At 39.8% G+C, this 24,228-nt stretch overlaps 1 protein-coding gene and 1 non-coding gene across 2 annotated transcripts in view; both read left to right on the top strand.

The window, feature by feature from the left end:
* Window positions 1–24,228, top strand: part of OTUD7A (OTU deubiquitinase 7A) — a 374,562-nt gene that overhangs the window by 140,135 nt on the left and 210,199 nt on the right. The gene's annotated exons all lie outside the window — the stretch shown is intronic.
* LOC122223321 lies at window positions 18,589–18,694 on the top strand. Its single transcript, XR_006204202.1, has one exon. It is a non-coding gene; the product is annotated as a U6 spliceosomal RNA (small nuclear RNA).

Below are 24,228 nucleotides of genomic sequence, written 5' to 3'. Positions count from 1 at the left end.
TAGTCTCATTATGTTTGAAGTAACTGAGATAGTCAAGTGAGATGTCACATAGGTAGGCAGATCCATAAGACTGAAGTGAAGTTAAGAAGAGAGTCCATGGCTGGAAATATGAATTTGGGCATTGTTGGCATTTGGATGATATTTCAGGATATGAGTGCTGACAATATCTATGGAGAAAATGTAAGAGAGAGCTCAGGGTGAGGCTCCAAGGAATGTGTCATTTACAGGTCAGAGAGCATGGAAGAGCCAGCAAAGATCAAGAAAGGGTGGCTGAGAATTAATAGAAAATCAGGAGAGCAGGTGTTATGGAGGCAATAGGGAAGAATGTTCAAGGAAGGACTCATCAAAAGCATTCAGGACTACACACAGATCTAATAAAATGAGGAATGAAAAACCCATGAGATTAAAAATGTAGCCATCCTGTGGGTCTTAGCAAAAACAGTCTTGGAGAAATGGCCAAAACTGAAACCACTTGGCACCAGGTTGGAGAATGAATGGGAGATATACCTCTTTCTAGATAGGAAGACTTGGTGCACTGGGTGACAGTTCCTCACGGGTCAACCTCCAAATGCTATCTAAATCCCAAAATTTCAGCATGACTTTTCATGGGACTCGACAAATTCTTTTTTTTTAAGTTTATTTATTTTTTGAGAGGGGGGGAGAGAGAGAGAGAGAGAGAGAGAGAGAGAGAGAGAGAATGCACATGCACATGTGCACACAAGTGGGGAAGGGGCAGAGAGAGAGAGAGAGACAGAGTCCCAAGCAGGGGCTTGATCTTATGAACCCTGAGATCATGACCTGAGCTGAAATCAAGAGTCAGACACTTAACTGACTGAACCACCCAGGTGCCCCATAACTTGACAAATTGTAAAATACCTATTGAATCGTAAAGATCTATAACCAAGGCAAGTGGAAAAAATAATAAGGAGGGTAAATTATCTAGTAGATATCAAAGCTTTAAATTAATAGCAACTATTAAGTATATGGTATTCATGTGTGGTATAGACACCACAGAACTGGAGACCTATAGGTGGACCTTGGAGTATGCAGAAACTTGTACAGAACAGAGGGAGCCCTACAAAGCAGCAGGAGTTCTATTGTGGGAAGATGGGAACGGCATGAATATGAGGGTGAGGTATAAGGGTGAACCCACCAAGAGTATAGAATACCAGGGTGCGAGATTATGGATGGTCAAGATATTGTGCTAAAGATGAGGAAATTATGGGTTTGAGACCTGATAGGAAAGAAGTCAAGCACTTGGACCTGACATAGTGTTCCTGGAGGCTGCCCAAGATGGCTTGGCCCTGACCCATGGACTCGTATCTCCATCCCAGTTGGCCTTACCATTCTGATTATGAGTCAGAATAAGCTTGATGGGAAATTGTAAGTGGAGATTTCAGACATTTCCCATGTCTCTTGATGTGACATACTAAGACAGGCCAAGTATGTTTTTCTGTTACTATTGCCATTTTCCATCTTGGATTCAAGCAACTTTTCAAAAAAAAATAGTTTCTACTGCAAAGGGTTAACAAAGGAGGCTTGACCTGCCACCATTGGCTCTTGCATTCAGATCTCTTCCAGAATTTGCTCTTGGCTAGTGGGTTCAGTGACTCATTACAGTTACTGGGACACCCAGTGAAATTTCCTGGTGTCTTGTGGGCCTTACATGAGCAGTGTCCTCGAGGGAATATTCCTTAAGGAATATATGTCTTTTAAAAAGTGGCTGATTTCAGTTTTCTCTTGCTTCTTGCTGTAATTTTGAAGAAGGTTGCTTGCTGATGATGTAGAATAATGTTCTGTTTTCAGTTTTTGCATTTTCTGTTTGATATGATAAAACTGCATCTTTCTTTTTTCCTTCTTTCCTTTCTTTCCTAGTTACACTGTTCAAGTTATTATTTTTAATTATTATATTGTTCCAGCCTTGCTACTTATGTGAGGAAAGAAAATGTAAACACTTTAATTGCTGTGTGTGTGTGTGTGTGTGTGTGTGTGTGTGTGTGTGTGTTGACATTTTCAAAGGACCTTTTTATGGTAGGCACTATTGGTCAATTCAAGAGTAAAATTCAGGAGACAGCGACAATTCAGTTTTGTTATTCAATTTTGAGTCCAGACTGGGGCACCTGAGTGGCTCAGTTGGTTAAGTGTCCAACTTTGGCTCAGGTCACATGATGATCTCGCAGTTTGTGAGTTTGAACCCTGCGTCACGCTCTGTGCTGACAGCTCAGAGCCTGGAGCCTGCTTCAAATTCTGTGTTTCCCTCTCTCTGTCCCTCCTGCACTTGTGTTCTGTCTCTCTCTCTCTCTCTCTCTCAAAACAAATGAAGCATTAAAAAAAATTTAAGAGTCTGGACTAATGTAAGCACTATGCAGAAATGAAGTACAGTGTCCTGGAGAGGGGTTAAGTTTGGAAGACACTGGTGCATAAATGATAATTCAGGGGACAAGATTACTGAGGATAAGAGTATGGATAGAGAAAAGAGAAAGGAGCTCAAGACTGAGCCTGGGCACTTGAACTTTCATAGATTAAGAGAGGCACAGCTGGAGAAAAAACAGCTTCTAGCTCAGGGGTGAGGACTGAGATAAAATTATAAATCTGAGAATCATCAGTATAGAGATACTTGAAGCCATGGGGATGAATGGAAATACTTAGTATGTCAATTATCAGTGAGTTATACTAGCTTAGTATATCAATACAGTAACAAACCAGCCCCCAAACCTCAGAGGCTTCAGCCACAGAGGTTTATTTTCATGGGTCTGTTAGGAGCTTGCTTCATGTCACTCTCACATAGGCTGACAGAGCAGCTGCCATCTGGAACATCATCAGGCTTGGTGGCAGGAAGAAGGGAAGGACTGCAGAGTTGAGCCCCAGCAATTACATGTATTGACTCAGAATTACGCACATCACCTCACCTCATGTTTCATTGGCCAAGAAAGATGTAGATAGATAGATAGATAGATAGATAGATAGATAGATAGATATAGATATAGATATAGATATAGATATAGATATAGATATAGATATATAGATATATATATACACACACACGTAAGATATATATGTAAGATATATATATATATACATATGTAAGATATATACGTAAGATATATAGATATATATGTGTATGTATATATGTACATACATATGTATATATATGTGTATATATATATATACACACACACACACATGTATATATATGTATATATATAAGATGTATATAGATCTTCAAAGTATAGCCTCAGGAAGTACAATCCTTCTGAGTGCCCAGAACCAGAAGAAACTCAGATATTTGTGAGCAGTTTTAATGCCCACCACAGCCAACTCTTTTGGTCACCAACTATTTGATTCAGTCTTTTTCTGACACAAATATCAGATGTCATTGTTCCCCATGAGAGACAACTCTTAAAGTCCCACCAAATTCAAAGTCAAGGATTTCTATTTTTAATTTTTGCATTTGCATAATTAATATGATTAATGATTGTGAAATAGATGTAATTTTTCAACATTTGCATACGGAAATCAATACAATGTCCATCCAGCAGTTGTTTTGAAAGATCTGGATACGACTTCTCATACTCTGAAGACCCATGGACTAAAAAGACAAGTTAGCTGGCACCCTGAAACCCCTACACACATACGCACAATCATACAACTATGCATAACACACACACACACACACACACACACACACACACACACACACACATCTCCCCGTACCACCCACACATAGTGGTGGAACAGAACAGAATAACCACAATGAGTGTTCCTAAAATAGGGGAAAGATGGCAGTCACTGGCCATAGGAATTCTAGAATTCCACTGGGCAGAGGCTTTGAAGGCCCATTACCCTTGACCTGGCCCCATTTTGCTTCCCAGCAGGGCTGTATCATCTGTTCTTCTAGTCCTGGCTCCCCCCCTTTGGAGAAGAGGGCATTGAAAACTATGGCCTCCTTGGGGCTGGCAGCTGTGTGTGAATCATCCTGAGAACAACCATAATCCTGAGAACATTCCTTCAGGGAATGTCACTCACTTCATTCCCTTTGGTCTTAGGACCAAGGATTGTCGATGTCACCATTTGTGCCCTTGTCTTCTGACTGTAGAAGATACCATCTCAGGTGTTCACAGGTAACAAACTACCTCAGCTTCTACGTGAGTTCCCATTCTGTGAACAGCAAAAACTGAATCTCAGTTCCCTGAAGCCCTCACCAACCCTACCAAAGCTCCTACCACCTACTCCTTGTCTCCTTAGGATTGCATAAAAGGAATTTTTAGTGTATGTTAAATGTGATATTTTAAATCAGGGATGAAAAGATAGACCATGTGACTCGACCATGTAGTAACACTTGATTATCCATATGGAAGCAATTCACTATATTTCTTATACTTACAAATGTTTATTCCAGATGTATTAAAGTATGAGCATTTGGGGGTGGGGGGAATACAACAAGAACTATTAAAAGGAAATACCAGGGAATAGCCTTTATTTTGGGGGAAGCACTTTTAAGCAAGCCACAAAGCTTACAAATTTTAGAAGAGAAATAATGCAGATTTTACTTAATTAAATTCTCTACTTTCATGGGTGAAAGGGATCATAAAAAAATGAAAAGATAAGAAACCAATGGTAAGAAATTAATTATTATTTTTTGAGTACACTTTACATCCAGTGCAGAGCCCAACATAGGGCTTGAACTCACAACCCTGAGATCAAAACCTGAGCTGAGATAAAGAGTTGAATGTTTAACTTACTGAGCCCCAAATTTAATATCCATAATACACAAAGAGTGCATCCAATCAGTAAGAAAAATAGATAAGTACAATTAAGGAAAAGATATACACAGGCAGTTTGCAGAAGAAATAAAAATGGCCCATAAACAAGTGAAAAGTTCATCAATCACTGAATAATCAGAAAAGTGCAAATTAAAAAAAAAAAGACAACCTCTGAGGTACCACATTTTGTTCACTTAGTTGGCAAATATGTAAAAGATTAAAGATGTCCAGGCCTGGCGAGGGTGCAGGGAGACAGACACTCACATGGTTTGTGGGTGGTAGTATATAAGTTGGCACAGGATTTTTTTTAATTGTGGTGAAATTTATTTTTTCTAGTTTTTTGAGATAAAATTGACATATATTGTATAAGTTTAAGGCATACAACATAAACATTTGCTCTATGTGTGTGTTGTGAAATGATCACCATAGTAAGTTTAATTAACACCCATCACCTCACACAGTTAACATTTGTTTTCCCTGTGATTCACGAAGGACAATGTGCTAGTGTCTATCTAATTTAACATCTAATTCCATGTTAACAACCACTGCCCCTTTCAGGAATCTTTCCTACAGCCATTTCTTTCTTTCTTTCTTTCTTTCTTTCTTTCTTTCTTTCTTTCTTTCCTTCCTTCCTTCCTTCCTTCCTTCCTTCCTTCCTTCCTTCCTTCCTTCCTTCTTCCAGAGAGAGAAAAAAGGAGGCAGGGAAGGGGAGGGGCAGAGAGAGAGGGAGAGAGAAATCCCAAGTAGGCTCTGCTGTCAATGCAGAGGCTGCCACAGGGCTCCATCCCACGATCCTGGGATCATGACCTGATCTGAAATCAAGAGTCAGACACTCATCTGACTAAACCACCCAGGTGCCCCTCCTACAGCCATCTCTGCCCTGCAGGCCAAGATACTTCAACAGACATCTCTTGTTTTGCCAACACGTGGCAAGGAAACAGTTCAGGGAATCCTGGTGCATCTACATGATGGAAAGCTATGTGGCCAGAAGTGGGGAAGTAAATTATCTCTGTCTGCTGGCATGGAAAAACAGCCATGGTTATGAGAAACAAGCCACCCAAGACTATGTAACATGATCTTAATTATATCCTTGATATGTTAATTATATGCTTATAAAGGAAAGTTCTGGAAGGATTTAGGACCAGTATTTCTTTCTACAAGTCTGGTCACTTAGCTAAAGTTCCTCTGTGCCTCCCCCCACCCAGCCCATGATGTCCTATAAGTGAGGGGTAGAGTGTAGATTGAGGCAGTGATCAGTTGTGTCCTCAGTAATACTGTTACCACCATGAAGGGTAAGTTGTGCTATGCAGGCCAAGCTGAGGGATCTGAGAGGAGAAAACAGCTGACCTGGCCTCCTGGCCTCACCCGGCTGCTTCAACCTCTTGTACTATGGCCATCTTGGGTTCCTGAGATGCTCCAAGGTCTCCCCTCCTCTCTGGCCAGACTCCTGGTCCTTGCCTCCTTGCCTCTTTCCCCCCCGCATTGGCCAGCCTCCCATAGTGGGATTCACTGTCCTGGTAAGATGAGCCAGCTAACTTCTTCAGCAACACTGAGGAACCTCTGACCACTGACCAGCAGCATATTTCCTACTCCATTTTCATCCACACTGATGTCAAGGAGTCCAGGGGGCTGCAGTCACAGCTGCCAGGACAGTCAGACCAGGAACCCAGAGCTTCATCAACAACCAGTTGAAAGCCCTGGGTCCTTGATGTATGATCCTTTCCCTGGGATGTAATTTCATGTTGCCTAGGACTCTGTTTTGTCATCAGTAAGATCAGGTGTGGACAAGGTAGAACTGGGGCCCTTTTAACCTGAACATCCTGCAGCCCCAACATGGCTCCTTGGCAGACAAACCAGATGCTGCCTGCTGCTGGGTGACTTTAGACAGGCTCTTGACAGGAGTGGACCCTGGCATAGGAAGATTTTCACTTTTTGCCCCCACATAAATTTTTACATACATAATTTGTGTGTGTATATGTGTGCACTGTGTGTGATTTAGGTGATTGAAAAAAATAACCACGAGGAAATAACAAAGAACAATTCTGAGATTATAATGCTCTGTAACAAAGTTCAACTCCCTGGTCTCCTCATGCTGTCAGTGGTGGCATCTTGGCCAACTCTGATTATCCTCCCTAAGCCATGAACTCCATCTTGTAAGCCATCTTCAAGTGGCTTGTTCATCATGGCCTTGTTCGTCATGGCCACGTAGGGCCACTGCTGCAGGCCAGCTGTCACACCTTGCCACAAGTCTCTGCGTCAAAGCTACAGATGGGTTCAGAAGCACGTTTGCACACCTGCACTGTCCAGCCAGGGGAGCTTTGGGAGCCAGCTAGTGGGCATCCATGAGGATCTGCCCGCTGTCTGAGAAGTCTGTGAATGTCTACCAAGAAGTGTCGTGTCATATATACATGTGGGGACCCAGACAGACTGGTTTCTCAAACTGGGAGTTGTGTCACCCTCAGAAATTTCACAGCTGTTCCAGGGTTGCTGAGGTGAGAAGGGATGGGTGTGCTTTTGGTGCCATCCTCTCCCTACCAACCAGACCTCCATGCCCATGCCCTCCCTCAGTTCCTGCTATGGGTTCTGGCTGAACTTCTTTCTTCTCTTCCTCCATCAACTTCAAAGAGATCACAGAGCCCTTTGTCCCCCATAGTATGCCTGGGCTAAATGCCAAGAATCCATGCAAGGAAGGATGAGTCTCTACTGCAGTTGGAGGCCAGCCACTGTGCTCTAACAACTGTTTACACACCCAGATCCTGCCTCCTCTTCTTCTTTGGTTATGCATTCATTCACTCCATCAGTCAACATATTTTTATTGAGCATGTACATCAAGTCACATGTGGGGAATCTGATGACAAGTGCACCAGCCATGACTTCAGGGAACCCCAAGTTCAATACGGAGGAGGATGTGCAGAGTATTTGCCATTACTCCTGTGACACGGGCAAGCTGTGTACAGCCGCTGTCACCTGGCTTCTTTGTGGGATATTCACGTGATTTTTCAGTGGCCTCCATTAATTTAATATAAAATTTTAATTTTGTGGGCAGGAAAAGGAAACCAAGTAATGGTCACATTAATTTAGAAATCGTTACCTTATTTTTGTGTTAGACAAAAGTCGTAGTGTCTTTCACAAACAATGCTGGAGAAAATGAGTAGTAAGGTTTTTTAACTTGATTTTCAGCTTTTGTTCTTGAAGAACACTTTCACAGGCTAACTGTGGCTGAAGATTGCACCCTGAGGGAGGACAGCTCAAAAGACATACTGAGGTAGAAGAGAACAGGAAGATGAAAGTGGAAGAAATCACCTGAGGCCACTTAACTTTGCACAGGACACAAGTGGTAGCCCAAAGGCTCTGTGCTCTTACAAAGTGTGCATTTGAGTCAACATTGCCTTTGACTTCACTTAAACCTAATGATATTGTTTTAATACCTTCTCCCCCTATTGTAAACCCATCTGCTGTCTTATGCTGTACTGTTGCACCCTGATTATCTCAAGATAACACACACTGATTATACAGAAATAGCAACTTTATTGGATGTGACACAAAAGGAACTCACTGAAACAGTCTGTAAAATGTGGGTGAATCACCCGACACCTGTTTGGTAGTGTCTTGTGTGTAACTTTAAACTCTTCTGCAATGCTTTCTCTGTTTAGGGGGCTCCTGGGTGCCTCAGTTAAGCATCCAATTGTTGATTTCAGCTCGGGTTATGATTTAAGGGTCATGATCTTAGGGTCATGAGATCAAGCCCTGCATCGGGCTCCGCACTGGGCATGGAGGCAGCTTAAGATTCTCTCTCCCTCTCCCTTTGCCCGTCCCCTGCCTGTGCCCTCTCAAAAATAAATAAATAAATAAATAAATAAATAAATAAATAAATAAATAAATAAATATTGCAATTATTTATCATTAATATTAACATGTACATTGTCACTAAGCCTTTACAGGGATCATCTACACTTTGTAATTTCTGTGTAAAAAATGTATTATTATTTAAGCTTAAAAGCAAAAAAAAAAAAAAAGGCAAATGGATATGTCTGATTGTCTCTAACATGATGCTGTTGGATTCCTTTTGCTTAGAGATAAGCAGAACCTTGACAGTTTTTCAATCTGGTTTAAGAGTGAAGAGCAACCCAAGTCCACCTGTTTTTCCTTTTAGATAGAAAACACACCATAGATTGCCCACAGAATGCTACACTAGATATCCTGAAAACTATTCCTCTAACTAGAAAAGTGGAATAGGAAGTTAGAAACATCCTTTCAGATATAGAACTCATTGCATTTCAATTTAATTTTTAATATATGTATTGTGTACCTATTTTTGGCCAGGCACTATATATTACTGAGCAAACAGAACTCTGTGTCCTTGTAGAAATTACATTTTAATGGGAGAAATGGACCAAAAAATACAATATATGTGTGTAATATATAGACCATTAGTGATCAGTGCTGAGGAGAACAGATAAAGCAGAGAACAGAGACTTGAAGCAGTGAAGTCCCACATGAGGAATTGAGCATTTAGACAAGGGGGTCAGGGAAGGCCTCATCAAGCAGTGATTGTGAGGAGGATCTGGAGGAGGAGAGGGATGTCTGTTCCAGGAAGAGGAAACATCTGGAAAGAGTATGGCTGGTGGGGAGATAAGGAGGAGAAGCAGATGGGATCAGAGGGGAACCAAGCACCATGTCATTCAAAGCATTGTCAGGCACTGTAGGATTTGGCTTCGCCTCTGAGTAAGATGGGACATCATTGGAGGGTCCTGGGCAAGGGGACTTGATCTAACTTAGGTTTAGCAAGATCCTTGTTTTGAAACTAGATGTCAGCCTTTCTGGGAGATTAGGGAGGAGACAGTTGCAATAAATACTGTTGGTGAGAAAAGACAGTACTTGGATGAGGATATGGCAGGGGGAGCAGTGGGAAGCAGGCAGGTCAGTGTTCAAATTGTATTTAGAACCCAACAGGACTTGCTGATGGGCCAGATGGGGAGTGGGAAAGAAATAGTTCACATTGACTCCTGCAGTCTTTGGCCAGAAGAAATAGAAACATGAGGTTGCCCTAAATGGAGAAGGGAAGATCTCCAGGATGGTTGATTTGGAAAGAAATATCAGACTCTCTGAAGCTGAGTTTGGAATATTTTTGAGATGTGTGTTACACATCTAAGTTATTGAGAAGGACAATATCTGGGAACAGAAAAGGAAGAAAGAATTTAAAACATTATGCCCCAAGTGTCAGCACACGAAGTGAAAAATGCAAACAGTAGTGAGAGACTAATCTGGCTTTCTCAATAACTTCAAATAACAGGAAAAAGTTTAGCAAGGAGATGGAAGATCTCAACAAAAAAGTTATGAGATTTGATCTAATATATAAAAACCTACAGAATCACAGGTTATGTAGAATAAGAACGTTTCCACTGTTGTTTTTGGTTTTTTTCCCTATTCACTTATTCAGCAAATATTTATTTGTTGAGTACCTCACATGGACCAGAATGGTTCTTTACCTGGGTAAGAAAGAAATTTGAGTCACAGACTCCACTGCTTAAGCCTAAACCAGCAGGCAGGGCATAGGATGGAAAAGAAACATGGTTTATCAAGGTCATAGCAAGATTTGAGAAGGGAGGATAAGAGAAGTTGGGGAAACTTACTAAATTGACTCTTTAAAGAGTAGTAGGAATTATCTGGCAAAGAAATAGGGGGTGCCATGAGAAGAGAGTCAGAGAAGCACAGTGTGTTTGCATAACTAGAACTTCAGGAAAAAACATATCATCAAAGAGTGATGGGGGCAAGTCAGGTGGACAGTGGGATAGTTTGAGCCTCAAACTAATCATAACAGCAGTTGGTTATTACTTATTAAATAGGTAATTTTTAGTAAAGAAAAGTGCATACACCTGTACTAATGTAAATAAAGGAATAAATAGAGAAATAAATTGGGAAGGGGTAAAGGAAAAGCTTTCTCTTACAGTGGAATACAAGGTAATAAATGTCGAAGAAAGGAAGGAACTAGAAAATCATCATTTGACAACTACCAAAGTTTTAATTGTTCTAGGCAAGAATATCACTGAGTGCTAAACTAGCGGAGACAAATTCACTGAGATGTAGAATACGTGCATGAAGTGTCTCCATGCAAGGTGGATTACAAATGAAGACATAGTGACATTATAGTGAAGGAAACAGGCATTGTCTTAAGCAAGAGATCAAAATGAGCATCATCAGTGACGAGCCCACCTAGAGCCCAGTAGACATCATGTGTCTTGGGCATCTGGTGCTTGGGCACTGGGGGCAGAGCATCACTTCTGTTGTATCCCTGCTAGAAATGTACAGTTACTCTAATCATGAAGACCCAGATGGAGGGACATTCCATACCCAAGTTGGAGGATGTAAAGGTCATGAAATGAAAGACTAAGAAGCTGTTTCAGATTTTTAAAAACTAGATTAGACATGTGAGCATGAAATACAATGTAGGATTCTGGATCAGAAAACAAGTGTTTTGCCACAAAGGACATTGTTGGGACAATGGGTGAAATGAATAGAGTCTTTAGATTAGACTCATACCTAGAATGATAAAATGTAAAACTTTAACATTTGGGGTATATAGTTATATATAGGTAAATAGGAATCCTTTGTATTATTTTTGCAACTTTTCTATATATCTGAAATTATTTCAAAATTTAAAAAAAATTTAAATGAAGTAAACAACATTAGATCAAAGAACACCATTTGCACATCACAGTAGTATACATGTGACTTATTCTGCCATTTTCATAGTTCACTTTATTTTTTTTACATTTATTTTTATTTATTTTAGACAGAGCAAGTGGGGGAGGGGCAGAGAGAGATGGAGACAGAATCCCAAGCAGGCTCCGTGCTGTCAGTGCAGAGCCCGATGCAGGGCTTGAACTCACACCGTGAGATCATGACATAAGTGAAAATCAAGAGTCAGCCACTTAACTGACTGAGCCACCCAGGTGTCACCATCATTCACTTTAAGTGGTGTAGGACCCTGGGCAGCTTTCAGAGGGGAATGACCTGCTTGGATCTCTGTGTCCACATGCACAGATTTTACAAAGTGCCATCACAGGGAACATACCATTTGGTCATCTTCATTTTTTAGATGACTTTTAACGTCTGAAAAATGTTCAACTGAAGTTGATAGACCAAATTTGCTAGCAGTGTTCCTCATTGCTGGGTACTCGCATTGCTTCCAGCATGTCCTTGTGATGCGGCGACAAAGGTATTTGAGCACCAGGAAAGCACACATCCTTTCTTTCCTGCAGGACATTCTCTTCGCTCTTGCTGATCTTGTGTGCATTTTGCTGTCCTTTCTCCTTTCTGCCCTATTTCTCTCTGACAATTGTGCCCAGTCACACATCATGTACGATTGTCTGGTCCGTTTTGTTTTCTTTGATTGCCAGTGCATCTCAACAGCATAATATTTCAGACCACAGAATAAAGGTGTTAATACAAAGTGCACTATTGAAGTCATTAAGCAATACTTTTTTTTAAATAGTAGGTGAGAATAATTACTAGTAAAACTTTCTAAATGCTTTTCCTCTGGTGGTTTCTTGGGTTCCTGACAAAAAGAAACGAAAGAAAGAAAGAAAGAAAGAAAGAAAGAAAGAAAGAAAGAAAGAAAGAAAGAAAGAAAGATGATTGGTTTCATTTTCATAACATTGTTTACAATTATATAATTTCCTTACAAACCAGTATGAACTGAAGTAACCTATTTGTGTCTCACTATACCACTAAAATGTGAGCAGTGTCTGTGTCTTAGTGTACCCTCTGTATGCAGCACACTGTTGAGCCAGGAAGACCTCAGTACAGTTTTGCCGAAATGGCAATGTCTTGAACGCTCACTTTGGAGTTCAGGAGTTTAGGAAACACCTTTGCCCAGGTGTAAAGCAGAGGAATGGATTGAATGGGTAGTTGCCTTTATAATTTCCATTTACTTCTTCAACATACTTTTACTGAGTAGCTCTGACATGCCCTGAACTGTGCTATGTGCTAGGTCCTGGGGAGACAAAACAGGCAAGTTCCCAGAACTTAAATTCTCCAAAGGGAACACACACAGGATAGAGGGACAGATGGATGGATGGCTGCATAATGTTATTACAGATTATATTAGTTCTCCAGAAGTAGTAATTGATACGGTAATATAATAATGGGGAGAGCAGTTTGGGTGGGAGTGAAGAAAGCTTCTCAGCAGTGGTGAAATTGAAGCAGATTCTTGGAATGCAAGGAAAAGGGTGGGAAGTGCTGTGGAAGCTCTTCCAGCAAAGTCAGCCACAAGTGCAGGAAAGGGTGTGGGAAGTACCCAGCATGTGTGGGGGACAGACCTGAAGCACTGGTCCTGGACAGCCCTGGTGCCAGGTAAGCCTGGAGCAGTGGGCACAGCAGGTGGTTGCAGTACTGAAAGACAAAGACATTGAAGTCTGAGAAGCAAGCTTGGGTTTTATTCCAGTGTAGTGGGAAGCTGTTGGTGAGTTTCAAGCAGGGAATTATGTGATATAACTTATATCTTTTAAAGATCTATCTGGCTGTGGGGAGAAGGGATTGGAGGAAGGGGCAGACTGCGGTTTGCTGATGTGGATAAAAGTGTTCAGACTGAGTGAAATGATCAATAGCATGCTAGCAAATGCCCAGCTACGTGCCAGGAAGGCTGTTTTTCAAAAATGCGTGTAAACAGAAGTTGGAATGGAGAAGTCCTTCATGAGCCTATTTATTAGGTTTACATAAGGGCTCTTTTATGGTCCACAGATTTTTATTGCCCATCTTTTTTGTTGAAGTATAACATACCTACAGAAAAACACACATCAAAATGTACAGCCTCATGAGTTATACAGAAATGCACATTTCCCTTTGTAATCACCACTCAGACCAAAAAATAGCTCATTATCTGCATCCATTCTGCCCCCTTGTGTTTTTAACCCATCACCTCCTTTTTTCTCTATCCACTGTATTCACTATCGTGACTTCTAACCTGTAGGTTATTTGTAAACTTCATGTGATGAATTATAGTGTGTTGTATGATAAGTATATTGAACATAGGTCATTCATTCATACTGTGCTACTAATATAGTACTAATATACTACTAATATACTCTTTGTCCATATATACCAATTTATCCAGCCTACCATTGGTATTCATTTGGGTTGCTTCTAGTTCTTAGCTCTGTGAGTAAGGCTGCCATGAAAATTCTTTCCATATGCTTTGGTATACATGTGTGTACACATTGTGGTTGAGTATATACCAAGTACTGAAATCGCTGGTCATAGGGTATATGTGTGATCAGTTTTGGTAGATACTGCCAAGTATCTTCCAAAGGTGTTGAACCAATTATACTCTCACCAGCTCAGGAGGAAGGATCCAGATACTTCACATCTTCACCTACACTTGGTATATTTTGTTTCAGTGATTTCAGAGCTGGGAGGTGTCTAATTGTGATTTTAGTTTAATTTCTGTGGTAACTGAGGTTGAGCAAATTTTCATTGGTTCTTGGCCATTCAGGTATCCTTTTATGAAGTGTTCAGATATCTTTCCATTTTTATATTGGATTAGCTATTTCTTATTAACTTCTTTCTTGATTCTGTGGATTTCAGTGAACTTTTCTATCTTTCTTTGGTTTGCCTTTCACCCTATTAATGATGTTTCCTAGTGAAAAGTTCTGCCAGACCTGGGGACATAAGGTGAGGTCTGGAGGATCCTCAGTTCAAACTTCCCTTCCCCTGCCTAAAATTCATCAAAATATACCAGGCCTCGCCCCCTTTATAGCAGGCAGGATCCCTCAGCCCAGGTTTAGAGGGGCTGAAGGAGAAGGTACCTTAAATGAATATTGAGAGATGGAGGTGTGATTAACTCAGTGGACACAATACATTCCATTTATGATCTGGACTGTGTTTATAAGTCAGGGGGGTATACCAGATTCTCATCCAGTGGAAAGAAAACTCTTCTGAATTCCCCCAGCTAAATTCCCTCCTGAATATAGGAGGTCAAGGAGACAAAAATTAAGTTGCATTTTGATTAGATTCCCCACATCATGCTCATTCAGTTTCCCAGAGTCTTTACCTGGGCGGCTAACTTCCTACTTAGCACTGCCAGTTGGACCTGTGTGGGCTGCCCCAGACCGACCTCCAGGGCAGAACACCACCCTGTGCCCTGCTGCATAGCTGTACTTCCTTGCCACACCTTTGTAAGTGCTCAGAAAGTCTTTGCCCAGGAAATAGGACAGAGGAAAAAAATCCCCTTTGGGGCTTCTGTCCTGGTCCATCGCCTCCCAGCCACTCAGAGTTTATCCACAGGGAGAGCTTCCAAGAACAAGCCAATGGACCCCAATCTGAGATGACACAAACAAAATGCATTATCCCCTGTTATCTCAAATGTGTATTCTCACAATATCCTTTGAACCTCAGTGCAAACCAGGGAATCAATTCTCAGACTTAAAATTAGTGGAGTTTTGCAACTTTGCTAGGAAAAAAAACACCTCACTCTAAGAAGTGTTATGGAGGTAAAAGCTTTCCCATTCTTGTGGTTGTATTTTTCAGGGCTCTTGTAGGTATTACAGATATCATCATGCAATTTAGATTTCATTCCCCCTGGAGAACCTGGTGACTTCAAAGTGATTTATAGCAAGTGAAGTTGGCAGAATTATGGAGATTAGTGATAAAAAGGAAGGTAAGGCAAGAGAGAGAGGGAGAAAAAAGGAAGGAAAACAATTTTGAGCAGGGTAGATTTAGGATGGGGCAATGTGCTTTAAAGCACAGGAAGGAAAGTGAGAAGCTCAGACACAGCAGCATGTCATAGCCAGAGACCCTGCACTGCTTGTCGTGTGGAGCCAGCTCCAGGAGACCGGCTGAAGCAGGGAGTGTAGACAAAGCTATGACGTCACCCTGGTCTATACCCTGAAGGACTGAGAGTCTGCAATGCACCTCACATCCCCTTCAAGTCAAAGACTTACTGGAAAATCAGCCTTTTTCATATGATGAATGAAATGATGGACGTGTCCCACTATTGCTTTGGGTAATCAAGCTTTCGTCAGCTCATGAACCAGTCAGTGAACATTTAGCATGAGGCTCATTTCATCACTGCTCATTCTCATTCTGTCTTGGTCACATCAGCACTCCTGCTCTGTGTGTGACCTCATCTGAATCATAAACAGAATGGGTAGAATACTCAACATCCCCAAACTCTGATCTGGACCTAGTATAATCCCCCACTCCTCCCCACTCCAGATGGTCTCACCCCGCATACCAGGCAGAACTTGGACCCACAGAGCTTCACTCTGTAGGGTGGGGGCACTAACTTTCTCAGCACACTCTGGAATGAGTCTGGGGAGTTGGCTCAATTTCATTATCAGTATTCTAAAGGATCCCCTTTAACTTGATGGAGCAGCCAGAAAAGTCTTGATATGAAGAATGGAATCATGTTACAGAAAAAGAGGCTGAATGTGTGAAGTTTAACTAGTCATAATCTCAAGTACAAGTTGCTTTAGAATATAGTGTGTTAATAGAAAGTTTGAGACATAGTAAGGCCAACAGATCAGGAAATGATTGTCAATCAAAAAATAGTTTCTTAATCACAGTTCCCAAGAAGTGGGGGCATACCATGCCACAGGGAGCCTCAGGTTGGTCAGGAAGCACAGGGAATGAGGGTAAAATGTGGGCAAGAGGATTTATTGTCATTTCCATGGGAAGGGATGGGTAAGGCAGGGTGAGCAGGGTTAGGATTGGCTAATGTGACTAATTCCAGTGGTCTCTGGAGCATAGGGACTGTCCCTAGTCATCTAGTACTTGGTCCTGGGTATTTGGGGCAGGTGGATAGTGGCTTGGAGTGTCCTCCATAGTGAAGGTGTTTAGGGTGTGGGCCCTAGATTTGTTGTTTTGTATATGAAAGCCATGCTTAGGGGTGAGTTCTTTACTATCTCTAGGAATTGGCTAACTCTGGGAAAAGCTGTCCCTTTAGGGTTATCAAGGCCCCAAGATGTCAAATCATCAAATATAGAAAATAAAAGATGGTTAATACACAAGTACTACTCCTGTGTGATGCCAGCTCATTTGGGGGTCTGTGGAAGTAAGTACCAAGCTGACCAGGCATGTAGTCCCATGTTCACTATGATCCCCCCTTCCTAATTCAAGATGGATTTCCAGAGGGGCACCTCTGCCTTGCTCACCACACCCTTCTGCATTGAGGTGTTTGTCATTCTCTGACCCTTTTTTGTATTCACCCTTCTCTAGAGGTGCTTCTGGCAGTTTTAACTCTTTCTCCCTTATTTAACTGTGTTATGGTTTTATTCTTGTTAATTAACACTTGCTAAGCAGAGGCCAAGGATGGCAGATGGTCAGTTGCAGTTCAACAAAAGACCACACGAGAAAATGAAATAGAGTTTATTACTTGCAGGTCTTGAAGGAAGTACATGATGCCCCTGGGGGCAAAAAGGGGAGGTCAAGCAAGGGTGCAGATAAAGAGAAAATGGCATGGCAGGACCTGGGGCTCATGCCTTCATATTAGAGTCTGTGGATGGAATGCTTCAGGGAATGCTGGAATAAGGCCAGATTGTTCAATTCAGACCAAAAAAAAAGCAGGGCTTTGTTAAGTTTCACAAGGGTCTTACCTAAGGAGCACACAAAGGGGAAGCCCTATGAGATGGCAGAGACTCTCACAAGGGCTGTTGGAGAAGTCATATCAGGAACTTATATTTGCTTATAATTCTGCAGGCTGCTATTTAGGGGATGTGCCTGCATGAGGGGGCTTGTGTCATTTAAGGGCCCTGCAGGCCATTTGACCACACAAAATGTATGCCAATGCCATGAAGTAGCTGAGCTAAACTCTCAACAACCTGCCAACACAGGCGAGCAAGAACACCTTGTCTTTCTCCCCAGTGCCTGGCACAGCACTACTATAAAACACTCATTAATACACATCATGGAATCCATGACTTGGGCACTTGAGACCACCAGGGACCTTGTTCATCCCATGAAGCACTCTTGGAAAACAGATGCCATAACTGCAAAAAATGTCTCTCTGTCAGACCAAATTGACTCAAGTTCAGAGTTAAGCACTTAAAGCAGCTGGGACTGGCTTTTTCTGCCCCTATCAGTTATACCTGGTTCATAAGGTTAGTGTGAATCTCTTCCCATATCTCCGTGAAGTCTCCTGGTCTCTCTGCGTAGCACTTGCTGACGAAGGCCTAGTGTATAAGCCTCCTTGACCTTGGTCCCTTGTTGGCGTCCTTCTCTGCAGTGTTTTCTGAATTGCATCCACAAAGCTCCCCTGCTGCAGGGCCTGGGGTACTGTTGTTGAATCAAGTTGTGCTCCATTTACATACTGGCTACAGTAGCAGAGATAAAAGCCTTTCTTTATATATGGCCTCTTCAGGGCTTTTGCCCACGTTCTAATTGGATTGTTTGTCTTTTAGAATTGAATGATGAGATTCTTTATATTTTCTAGATAGGAATTGTTTGTCGGTAATGTGGTTTGCAAACCTTTTCTCCCAGCTCGCCATTTCACCTTCTTAACAGGGTCCTTCACAGAGCCAAGAGCTTTAATTTCAATAAAGTCCAATTTGTGGATTTTGCTTTTGATTTGTCACCAAGCCCTACAACCCAAAGATTTTCTCCTATTTTTTTCTTCTAAAGACTTGATAGGTGTGTGTTTTACATATGGATCTATAATCTGTTTTTACTTTATTTTGTATAAAATATGAGATTGAGGTTTTTTGTTTTGTTTTGTTTTGGCTTTTTTTTGCTGATGGGTATATAATCAGCAAATGATATCCATTTGCTGAAAAGATTGCCTTTACTCCATTGATTTACTTTTATACTTTTATCAAAAATCACTTGGCCAGTACCCACTTTGGGAGTACATGTACAAAAATAGGAGTGATGCAGAGAAATTACTATAGACCATGAGCAAGAATGACATGCAAATTCGTGAAATGTTCCTAATTTTTGAAATGCCACTGAACTGCACACTTAAAAAACAGTTACAATGGCAAATTTTATGTTACATATACATTTCCACAACTTTAAAAACTTAGTAATATAATATTATAATAATCACTGAATTGTAAGCTTTATTTTTTAATGTTTATTTATTTATTTTGAGAGACAGAGAGAGAAGGCACACACACACGCACACACGCAAGTGGGGAAAGGGGAGAGAGAAAAGGAGAGAATCCCAAGCAGGTTCTGCACTATCAGCACAGAGTCCAATGCAGGGCTCAATCTCATGAACCAGGAGATCATAACCTGAGCCAAAATCAAGATTTGGACACTTAACCAACTGAGCCACCCAAGCACCCCACATTGTACACTTTAAATGGGATAATTGTATGGTACATGAATTATATCTCAATAAATCTGTTAAAAATGCAACCAAAGCAAAAAAAAAAAATCAATTGGTCATACCTCTGTAGGTTTATTTCTGGGTTTTCTATTCTGTATTGTTGATCTATGTAGCCATATAATAAACTAAGCTGTGTAGTAAGTCTGAAATTCAGCTAGAGTGATTAATACCACATTATTTTTTATTTTTAAAAATCATTTAGATCTTCTAGTTTCTTCGTCTTTGCATATCAATTATATAATACATTGTCTATATCTACAAAAATCTTACTGGAGTTTTTATAGGAATTGCATTAAACTTATACCTCATTTTAGGGAGACATCTTTGCAATGTTGAGTTTTCCAGTCCATGAACACAATATGTCTCTCCATTTATTTAGATCTTCTTTTATTTATTTCATGAGTGTTTTATAGTTTAAGCATATAAGTCCTGTACACATTTTGTTAGATTTATACCTAAGTATTCCATCAGTTTACAGAGTAATTGCAAATGGTATTATATATTTAATTTCAGTGTTCATGGGTTCATTACTAGTGTATAGGAATAACAGTTTATTTTTGTATATTGATCTTGTATCCTGTGAACTTGCTGAATTCTCCTATTCTAGGAATCTTTTGTAACTTCTTTGAAGGATTTTCTATGTAGACTTTTATCTTATCTGCAAAGAGTAACAGTTTATTTCTCCCTTTCCAATCTGTATGTCTTTTATTTCCTTTCTTGTCTTACTGCTCTGGCTAGCACTTCCAGTAGTATGTTGAATAACATAGAGCAAACATCCTTGCCTTGACCCTAATCATAGTTGGAAAACACTCAGTCCTTCACCATTAACTATGTTAGCTATAGTATTTTTGCATAATTTTGTATCAAGTTAAAGAAATTCCCCTTGATTCCTAATGTTCTGAAAGGTTTTTTTTTTAATTTTTTTAACGTTTATTTATTTTTGAGACAGAGAGAGACAGAGCATGAACAGGGGAGGGTCAGAGAGAGAGGGAGACACAGAATCTGAAACAGGCTCCAGGCTCTGAGCTGTCAGCACAGAGCCTGATGCGGGGCTCGAACTCACAGACCTCGAGATCATGACCTGAGCTGAAGTCGGATGCCCAACCGACTGAGCCACCCAGGTGCCCCTGAAAGTTTTTTATCATGAATGATATAATTGTGGGATTTGTCTTCTTTAGCCTATTAATATGGTAAAATTACATTGATAAATTTTTAAATATTGAACCATTCTTGCATTCCTGGAATAAATCTGACTTGGTTTTTATGTATATAATTTCATACATACACATATATAATTTTATACCATGACCAAGTAGGGTTTATATTATTTATTATACTTATTTATATAATATTTATGATATATAAATAATATTTGTGTGTATTAAGAATACAATTTACTTTTTTATATACTGTATCTCTCAGATTTTGGTATTAAGATGATAGTGGCCTTGTTAATTTAATTGAAAAGTGTTATTTATTCTTCTCTTTTCTGGAAGAGCTTGTATAGAATTGGCATTCTTTTTTTAAACATGTGTTATTCTTCAAAATTCTTCAGAAACAGTATGAGCTTGGAGATTTCTCTTTAGGAAGATTTGAAATTGCAAATTAAATTTATTTAATAGTTAGGGGAATATTCAAATTATCTATCATATTGAGTGAGTTGTAAAAGATTTTCCTTTTCAAGAGATTGATCCATTTCATCTAAGTGACCAAGTTTATGTGTGTACACCTTGTTTATAATGTTCCCATGTTATACTTTTGGTGTCTGAGAATATGCAGCAATATTTTGTTTCATTCTTGTCGTAGGTAATTTGTATCTTTTCTCCTTTGTCACTTTTGCTAGAACCAGCTTTTTGTTTTACTGATTGTTCTCCATTGTTTTGCTGTTTTTAATTTTATTTATTTCTGCTCCTTATTATTTTCTTCCTTTTTTAACTGGCTGTGTGTTTATATTGCTAGTTTCATAAAGTGGGAGCTTAGATTATTGATTTGAGGCTTTTACTCTATTCTAATGTAAAAATGGTGCTGTCAATTTACGTTTTAATAGTACTTTAGCTGTGTCTTACATATTTTGATATGTTGTGTTTTTATTTTCTTTCAATTGAATATGTTTTCTAATTTCTCTTGAGACTTCCTCTTTAATCCATAGATTATTTAGAAGTCTGTTGTTCAGTTTCCAAGTATTTGAAGTGTTTTTCAAATTTTTTTCTATTATTGACTTCCAATTTTGATTCCACTGTGGTCATAGAACACACCGTATGAGTTCAGTTCTTTGTTTTGTTTTGTTTTTTTCCATAATTTCTCTAAGTATTGCATTGTATATAAGTAACTTACCACAGTATACGGATGTTAATATTTTATCAATTTGAATAAAATATAGATACTTTACCTCCTTTTAAGTGCCTTTACCTTCTCCTATTTACAATCACCTTAAATATTTCTTCTATGTAGTACTTTGAGAATCACATCAGACAATGTTATAATTTTTGCTTAAACCATTAAATATAACTTACAAAAGAATGACGATGTCTTGTATTACTCAAATTTTTACTCTTTCCATTGTTTTTCTGTACTTCCTGATGTTCCAAGTTTTGGGAGGGTTTTGTTGTTTTTGTTGTTGTTCTTGTTGTTTGTGATTTCTTTTCCATTTTAAGAAATTCCTTGGCCTTTCTTCTAGGTAGGTTTGCTAGTGATAAATTCTCTTAGGCTTTTATTCATCCAAGATGTCCTAATTTCCCCTTTAGTTCTGATGGGTATGTTTGCTGGATATAGAACTCTGGGTTGACATTTCTTTCCTTTTAGCTTTTGACAAATGTTATTCCACTTCCTTCTAGTCTTTATGGTTTCTGAGAAGTCCATTGTCACTTGAATTATTGTTCCACTATTAGGTGATTTCCCCCACTTAGCTTTCAAGATTATTTCTTTGGGATGCATAGGTGGCTCAGTCACTTAAGCATCTGACTCTGGATTTTGGCTCAGGTCATGATCTCATGGTTTGTGAGATTGAGCCCTGTGTTCAGCTGTGTGCTCACAGTGCAGAGGCTGCTTGGGATTCATTCTCTAAATAAATAAATAAATAAATAAATAAATAAATAAATAAATAAATAATTTTTAAAAAATATTTTCTCTTTGCTTTAGTTTCTAGAAGTTTGATTATTTTGTGTTTGGCATAGATTGTTTTTTGGATTTATAAAACTTCAGGTTTGCTCAACTGCTTGATTCTGCAGGTTTATATTTTTTTCCAAATTTGGGAAGTTTTAAGAAATTCTTTCTCCAAACACTTTTCAGCTCCAGATTCTTTCTCCCCTCCTTCTGAGACTTTGATGATGCAAATTTTATATCTTGTGCTATACGCACATGTCCCTGAGGTTCATAATGTTTTTCTATTTTCTTTCTGTTGTTCAAATTGGGTAATATCTATTGTTCTGTGTTTAAGTTCAATGATTCTTTCCTCTGTCCTATTCATTTTGCTGTTGAGCCTATCCAGTAAGTTTTTCATTTAGGTTGTTGTATTTTTCAGTTCTAAATTTCAATTATTTTTTATACCTTCTATTTCTTTACTGAGACTTTCTACTTTCTCATTTGTTTCAAGGATGCTTATAATTGACCATTTGTATGATATTTGCTTTAAAACGTCTGTCAGAGAATTCCATCTGTGTCACATAGGTATTGGCATCTACTGTCTTTTCTCATTCAAGTTGAGATTTTCCTGGTTCTTTGTGTGATGAGTGATTTTCAATTGTACCCTACATATTATGTTATGAGATTCTGAATCCTATTTAAAATTTATGTTTTGGCAGTCCTCCTTGGACAGTAGTCTGACAGAGGAAATAATGTGCTACCTCGTTATTTCCAGGTGGGAATGGAAGACAAAGTTCCCCATTCCATCTCCATGGACACCCTGGAGAATCGAGGAGGGAATAAAACTGTTATAACTGTTGAGCTGGTGTGGAATTTCAGGTTTCCTATTGGGCTTCAGCTGCTACTATCATGGCTGGGCAGAGTAGGGAATAGATAATATTCCCTGCTTTATCTCTACAGATACTACTTAGGTGGAGAAGAGAAGAATGCTTTGTTACTTTTGGATAGGGATGGAATCCCAGCCTCCCCGTATAGCTATGCTGACAGTGTGGGCCGAGAGGGTCTTCTTACCACCAAGCAAGGATGAAAGTCCTGCCTGCCCTCTCGGCTTGCTCTGATACCAATCTTGGGGAGAAAGGAAATGAGTGTCTCATTTCAGCCCAACAAGGGTAGAAGTCTAGGCTCCCCACTCAGGAGTGGGGTGGAGTCACAGTTTTTTTCCATGGTATTTGGTCCATTGCATAAAATTTTTCCATCCTGGTAGGTTGCTTCTTTCCTTGTCCTTTGGCCAGAGAGAACAGGCTGTTTTTGAGAGTGTCTATTGGCATAGCCAAGTTGCTGGCTTGTCCAGCACCTAGTCCAGGATATATTACACATGAAAGAAACCCAGGGACCTCCCCATTGTGTTGTTCACCAAGTCTCAGGGTCCCTAGCCAGTCTGCCTTTCACTCTCCACCTTTCAGTCTTCCTAGGCTTGTTTGTTTATTGCTTTTGTCTGTTTTTTTCTTTGTTTTAGTATATTAAGCCCAGAGTTTTAAGCTGTTTTTAGTAATAAGAATAGTGACAGTGTGTCTAGTCCATCTTTTCCTAGAACTGGAATCTCACTTTGTTAAATTATTTTATTTCACGGATGCCTGGGTGGCTCAATCAGGTAAGTGTCCAACTTCAGCTCTCGTCATGATCTTGTGGTTCGTGAGTTTGAGCGCTACATCAGGCTCTGTGCTGACAGCTCAGAGCCTGGGGCCTGCTTTGGATTCTGTGTCTCCCTCTTTCTGCCCCTCCCCTGCTCACACTCTGTCTCTCTCTCTTTCTCTCTCCCTGTCTCTCAAAACTGAATAAAACATTTTTAAAAATTAAAAATAAATAAATAAATAAATAAATAAATAAATAAATAAATAAATAAATAATTTTATTTCAAATTTTATTTCATCCTTACAGGCTGGGTGTGATCCAGGGCAGCTTTATCACTGTAATCAGTACTCTCTTGTTCTGACACTAAAGACTTCACTTGCTAACCAGTACTCTGCAGCAAGTATGGTGGTCAAATGTCCTCATTTG

Source organism: Panthera leo, chromosome B3 (genome assembly GCF_018350215.1).
Source record: "Panthera leo isolate Ple1 chromosome B3, P.leo_Ple1_pat1.1, whole genome shotgun sequence".
Taxonomy (NCBI): domain Eukaryota; kingdom Metazoa; phylum Chordata; class Mammalia; order Carnivora; family Felidae; genus Panthera; species Panthera leo.
The sequence above is the reverse complement of the archived record's forward strand: the minus strand, read 5'-3'. Positions and strand labels throughout refer to the sequence as shown.